Source organism: Littorina saxatilis, linkage group LG12 (genome assembly GCF_037325665.1).
Source record: "Littorina saxatilis isolate snail1 linkage group LG12, US_GU_Lsax_2.0, whole genome shotgun sequence".
NCBI classification, from domain to species: domain Eukaryota; kingdom Metazoa; phylum Mollusca; class Gastropoda; order Littorinimorpha; family Littorinidae; genus Littorina; species Littorina saxatilis.
The window spans coordinates 10,890,911-10,898,410 of record NC_090256.1 but is presented as its reverse complement, the minus strand read 5'-3'; positions in this window follow the sequence as shown (position 1 = coordinate 10,898,410).

Genomic DNA, 7,500 nt, shown 5'->3' with positions numbered 1-7,500 from the left:
TTCCCTGTGGTGACAGATATTGTGTGACGGCCCTTTTCAGCATTAGACATTCCAAGAATGAAAACATCACGGTGTTTGAAACTGTTCATCCTAAGTAAAAGCGGACTGCACTATTCTCAGATCTTCTTCCAGTTCTTCTTTGTACAACTCAGCGTACCGATCTTTGCTGATCGGGGGCAATGTCCGAAGACACGACATGGCATGTTTCTGAATCTTGGTCATGCTGTCTGACTGATCGAAGAACCAGCGTTTACGATCTGTGTTGAAATCATACATGAGCACAACATCATCACTTTTGCAGTACAAACTCTGGGTGCCAATATGTTGTTCAAATACAACAGTATCAAAAGATTCATTTCTTCTTCTATCGTGGAGAAGTCTTTGTTTACGGCGGTCTCTCAGTTCACTAGCCAGCAGCTTGATGTGTCTGATGTCAATACCTCTTTCAGACGTTATCTTTTCCATGTGTACCAGACTCTCACTGTTAACTGTCGTCTGTCTGATTTACCGCACTATCATGCGAACAGTCTTTGGTCTGCCAACCACTTGCGCCCAAACACATGGTGTCGTCTTTATTGTTTACATGTTCCTCTCCACTGCGCCTAATGTCAGTGGCAGGCGGTGGGTCTGTCTCACGTGCAGAGCGTGGCGTGTCAACACAGGAATGTGTTCTGTCATGTTGTGACGGAGGCATGAACTCAGGGGTGGCTAAAAATAGACCGCATGGCGAAGTATGCCTACTGTCAACAATGTTTTCACTTGCCTTATTTTCTTGTTCTTGTCTTTTGTTTGTTTCTGTGGAGCACTGTGTCACAATGTTTTCTGTTCTTGTTTCGTCAGTCCGTGAAGTAGCACGCCTGTCTTCTGCCCTTTTCTTGTCGCGGCGTATCTGTGACGGGGGTTTGCGTCTCCACGCGCCCACTGGTAATGTCGGCTCGCCATCTTGTTGATCTGCGGAGTTGAAGCGAAGCACGACGACAGGTTTGTCGCCTTCGTCTGTCACCTTCCAGGAGATAAGAGCGTGGTCCGCGATAATGGTGGTCAGAATAGACTCCACAGTTTTAGGTTGGCCTAAAACTGACATCTTAGTGGCTGTTGTTGCTGAAAAAGTTGAACTTTTGTCACAGCAAATGTGTCCGTGTCTTGCCACAGCGACCACCGGAAGCAGACCGGACAGAGAGAGAGTGAAATAATGGTCATAATCATTGCACTATAGAACTACCGCGCCCAACACCGAAGCGCTCATATACCTTGTCCTGTGTATAATTATATCGCTCTGACAACAAACTACCCCGATGGTAATTACAGGCACCGGTGCTAGCAGCGAACTAATTAACACAATCGCTTACTGCGTTCAACCACTGCGTCCAATTACTCTACTGCAGTAACGTGATGTAATGCACTGCTTTTGGGGGTTTGTTTCTATCTGCTTGCACCAATCTCATGCCGAGTTTGATGGCCGCTTAGGACCGAACAACTCGTTTTCCCCAAATGAAAAACAGCCGATGCATCATCATTAATTTGACAGAAAAACACGTCGACATTTCACGATTTTAGGCGTATCTTCAATTAGGACACGACAGAGGAATTACACAAAACGATAATGTAACCTTTATCAACGTCAAACGTTAACAAACACAAAGCTGATTGAAAGCCTCGCCCATAAAGCCAGACTCCTTTAATGGTGTATTTTCTTACGTGAAAGTAATGTTTTCTGCCGACAGATACAGCTGTTTTCTTACCTCCAAAACAACTTATTTTTGCGCAGTCTATTTTCTTTGCCAACACAAGAAACGTATTGTTTTGCCAAAACACAAGTTAAGGCGTGTTATGCACGTCAGACGATGTTGTCGCATTGTCAGAAAAAAAGACACGGACAAAGCAAGATCAGAAACAACTCCCTTATTTCAATCATCTGATTTTGATAGGTTTCCCACTTGTGGAAGTGAATCCATTATTACACCCCCGGTATAGGAGTGTGTATAGGATTCGGTCGATGGGTTTGTTTGTTTGTTTGTTTGTTTGTGTGTGTGTTTGTGTTCGCATATAGATCTCAAGAATGAACGGACCGATCGTCACCAAACTTGGTGAACAAGTTCTATACATTCCTGAGACGGTCCTTACAAAAATTGGGACCAGTCCAACACACGGTTAGGGAGTTATTGGTGGATTAAGATTCTACAACGACTTATAGAGAAACATATTCATGGTCAAAGGGAAATAACCTTCTCAGTTGGTGGCAGTGAGAATGGGTGCAGTGAGAATGGTTATTTCCCTTTGACCAACGGGGGTGTTTTTCCTACCTCGAAGGAATTTCTTGTTTTGTTATTTTTCTTGTGTGTTTGTTTTATTTCGTTTTTCGTTTCTTGGATTTGTTTTTGATGATGAGTTGCGTGGAAGTTGGTGTAGCATTAAGGCGTGGGCTTTGGGGTGGGGAGATCTCTTTCAGCTGAACACAATATGTGACCCTCCACCACGAAATGAGTCGCATGTCACCTCGCGCGGTTCTGCGCTTGGCTTAATATAAGTCCGGGGAGTGTCTGGTAACAGTGTGAGGGTCACCTTAGTCACAGGCTTATAACTCAAACAGTTTTCGCTCTTTTCTAAAACGGTTTTCACCACTGGATAGAGCATAAACAACTCTTAAAGAAAATGTACAAATATGAAAATCATGCAAAGGTGACTTGCGACTCATTTCGTGGTGGAGAGTCACATATGTACAGTTCTTCCCGCATGTACGTACAGGAACACATCGTACATGAACACAGTCATCCCCTTGATGCCAGTTCCTGTCGGGAAATGGCAATCACATTCTTGCGGGAGATGCACAGTGACAAACCAAAACAAGTTTTCTTTAACTGGCCACACTGAAGGAATGCATACTCATCTGTGGAATAGTTGTGTGAATGTTTTGATTTGTTATATCTTTAGAATAAAAAAAAACCAAGAAAGGTAGGTTGTTGGAGCGTTTGTTATTGATAAAACAATACGTTACAGTCACAAATATATCGACCCAACGGCCTTTAAAGTGCAGAGACAAACAATTTGTAACAGGAACTTAGCTTGGTCGATGTTATATCTTTATTCTATATTATCCTTGCAGTACCTTTCTGAACTCCTGCACATAATTATACACCCCACCACGCACACTCAGATCATCCGCTGACACCAGGCTATTACAAGTTGAGCGCTTCAACAGGAAGCAGCACGGAGCAAGAACCTTCTGTTGTGCTGCACCACCACTCTGGAACTCTCTTCCTTTCTCTGTCAGACACTGCACCACTCTCAGCTCTTTCAAACAACAGTTGAACACTTTTTTGTTCACACAAATATTACACCAACCAGGCCTGATGTCTTTTCCATTCCATTTCTGCACGTACTCCTCTCCCACAAAGTTGGCCTGATTGTTGAAAGTGTTCGCTGGGTTTGTGTGAAAAAAATGTGTATAGCATATAATTATGAATGTATGGTTAATTGTCCTATGTAGGTTGTAAATTTAATTGTTCTATTTCTTTTGTAAAGGGCCTAGAGCGTAATGCAGGCACGCCTGATGGTGATTACTGAACACTGCAATTACTTTACCTCAATTAGACACATCATTTATAAGTAATGTGGCAAATTGGCAGGTCAAACGACGTCACTACAACATTGGCCTATTTATACTGTTTATGTGCTTCAGTATAAATTATGCAGGTGTAGGTTTGCTCAGGTGCAGTGTGTTTCAGATAGTTAAAATGGCGATCACATTTACATTTATGTACCACGCCTGAATTTCTCTATGAGATAATACAGTATTCTTATTTTTATTCTTATTATCTTTAATGGAATCTGATTGATGAGGCAAACGTAGTTGTGAGTATACAATTACAATGAGACAAACACTAGAAATACATGTATTGCCCATTAAACCGATTTTATTTAAATGAAAATTGTTCTTTGACACATCTGCAGCTGCCAACGTCTTTCTATTTTTGCTGTGTATGTGTGAACCTGTGTATCAGATATTGTGACTTTGCTTGTGTCTGTGTAAGGTCCTAGACACAAACCAGTAGCAAACTGCCTCAGCTGGAACACGCTCTACACAACATCAAGAGCCTGAGGACAGTACTGCAATGGATCCCCTCCCACTGTGGTGTACAAGGAAACGAAGAGGCGGACAGGATGGCAAAGCTGGGTGCAGAAGATGAGCAAGAGAACAACCCTGTGAGCCTGACAGAGATGAAGACCATCATTAAGTCTCTGCACAGGACACCCCAGCCACAGGACAGCTACCACCTGCTATCCAGACCACAGCAAGTGGTCATCTTCCGCCTGAGAACGGGACACAACAGACTTAACCAGCATCTCCACGGGAAGCTGCATGTTGTGCCCTCCCCCATGTGTTCTTGTGGAGAAGCAGAGCAGGACACGGCCCACATCCTACGAGACTGCAGGAACCACCAGGTGCTGAGAGAGGAAATCTGGCCATTGCCGGAGTCCCTGCACAACAAACTGTACGGGCCAGTGGCTGCGCTGCAGAAGACCACTAATTATATCTCAAGATCTGGACTCCAAGTGTGATCGGCGATCGAAAAGAAGAAGAAAGACCCACAGTAGCATACACCACACATTAATATATCCACATAGTCACTCCTTTGTCCTTCGCGAAACACAAAGGCTACCCCCATAACTGAACATCAACTGATATCAACTAATCAATCAATCATAACCAGTTGAGTATTCCCGAAGGCCGCAGCACGTGGAGGAAAACCCACCACTGATCATCCCCCACAGTCTCGCTCACACTCTCACACACCAACACACACACACACACTCATTTTCCCCCATTCCAACACTCGTTGAGCACGTGCAGCCAGTCTGCTGTGATGAAAGGCCAACAACACGCATAACCAATCCCCTTGCCCGTTGGTCAGCGTTGCTGGTCAATTGAACACACCATGGCCGCAGTCGATGACCAGCACCCCAGGGACCATTGCGGAAAAAAAGACCTGGTTAATTGATAGACGGGTCGTTTAAAAAAAAAAAGAAGGACGCACCATTTAGGCACGCCTAGTCTTTCAGAATAATCGGTTATACGAATTACCCCGTGAGTGTACTTGTTTTGTGTGTGTGTGTGTGTGTGTGTGTGTGTGTGTGTGTGTGTGTGTGTGTGTGTGTGTGTGTGTGTGTGTGTGTGTGTGTGGAGGGGGGAGGGATATCGATTGCGAATGACCGATTCTGGTCTGAACTCTCTCACCAATCTCTTGTACCCCCCCCCCCCCCCCTAATCTCCCCCCTTTCAGTCTCTCATTAGTGTAACGGCTGGTTTGCCTGTCCTTAGAACAAGAACGCGCTGCCAAATAACGAGTCATCGTACACTTGTGTGGTTGGGTCAAGAGTTCTGTCTACACGTTCCAACGTATTTGGTAATGTGGAAGGGAAAGGCCAGGTGAATGCAAAAAGAGGGGTGATACTGATAGTTTGAAGTGTATCGAACTTGTGTTTTTACATTTAGTCAAGTTTTGACTAATAGTTTTAACATAGAGGGGGAATCGAAACGAGGGTCGTGGTGTATGTGTGTGTGTGTGTGTGTGTGTGTGTGTGTGTGTGTGTGTGTGTGTGTGTGTATGTGTGTGTGTGTGTGTGTGTGTGTGTGTGTGTGTGTGTGTGTGTGCGTGTGTGTGTGTGTGTAGAGCGATTCAGAGCAAACTACTGGACCGATCTTTATGAAATTTGACATGAGAGTTCCTGGGAATGATATCCCCCGACGTTTTTTTCTTCTTTTTTTAGATAAAATATTTTTGATAACGTCATATCCGTTTTTTTGTAAAAGTTGAGGCGGCACTGTCACACCCTCATTTTTCAATCAAATTGATTGGAATTTTTGTAAAGCAGTCTTCGACGAAGGCCGGACTTCGGTATTGCATTTCAGCTTGGTGGCTTAAAATTATTTAATGACTTTGGCCATTAAAAATCTGAAAATTGTAATATTTTTTTTTATATAAAACGATCCAAATTTAAGTTCATCTTATTCTACATCATTTCCTGATTCCAAAAAACATATACATATGTTATATTTGGATTAAAAACAAGCTCTGAAAATTAAAAATATAAAAATTATGATTAAAATTAAATTTCCGAAATCGATTTGAAAACAATTTCATCTTATTCCTTGTCGGTTCCTGATTCCAAAAACATATAGATATGATATGTTTGGATTAAAAACACGATCAGAAAGTTAAAACGAAGAGAGGTACAGCAAAGCGTGTTATGCAGCACAGCGAAACCACTACCGCGCTGAACAGGCTCGTCAGTTTCACTCCGTTATGCACAAGCGGCGGACTACAGTCATTGTGAAAAAATGCAGTGCGTTCAGTTTCATTCTGTAAGTTCCACAGCTTGACTAAATGTAGTAATTTCGCCTTACGCGACTTGTTTGTCTTTCCCCTAGTGCTTTGTTTGTTAGTACAAATCTAATTATTTACAGAACAGTCAAGCTAAACATGCCCATGCGTTGTTCGTATATTATGGGCAGTACAGATTCTTGTCTTGTTTTGCTGTTTTAACAGACATATTTGCGAATGAAACAAAGGCATTTTTTTCTTATTCGTTTCTTACTGTCCTGTCGTAGCTTGTTACCCTTCGCTATTATGTTAACACATTTACACACAAATAACAAGGTTGAACCTTTTTGGGCCTGTCTCACAAAATTTAATCTGAAAGAATCTCCACTTTTTTGTTTACACAATCTTTCTAAGAATAGGGCAACTGGAGCTTTTATGTTGGAACAGGTTACTGATACGGTTGACTCCACAGACATTGATACAGATGAGGTCTCATTCATGGAAGGTAAACAACATGTTTTAATTTTAAATCAATAAGACTTACGCGTACAATAATTTCTGTCAAAAGACGGTCAATGTAGAAGTATAAGCACACTCCGTGAAGGTTAAGTTAAACTCGCAGCACTTCAAACATGGCCGCGCCTTGGTTTCTATTGGTGCAGGCGATCAATGAGATTTGGATAGTTTCTGTCAAAAGACGTTTAGTAACTGAAGTTGACATAATTATGCCGCTTAATAAATTGGTCATCGATCATACCTCATCCATTCTTAGAACAGGAACAAACTAGTCCTCTGAATGCAAAGTATGCAAACTGCAACTGCTTGTAGCATATTCACATTTGGAACAAGAGAACCACGGTATTCATAGTTATCTTAATTTCAAACCTTCCATATTGCTTTATTTCAACAGAAACGGGAACCTGCACCCCAATCGGATTAGTTTTCATCGTGCATCATGAGAGAAAAATGTGTGTGCGTGTCTGTGTGTGTGTGTGCGTGTGTGTGTGTGTGTGTGTGGAAGGGGGGGGGGTCTGCTTTTTGACAAGAATGAATAACGAGCTTCGGGATGCAGAGGCCACGATCGAGCGATGACTGCATGATTCGAAATTAATTTCGCTGATGAACCAGCCTGATGAAAAAAAGAAAAGAAAAGAAAAGAAGATTAAGATAGAGGGGG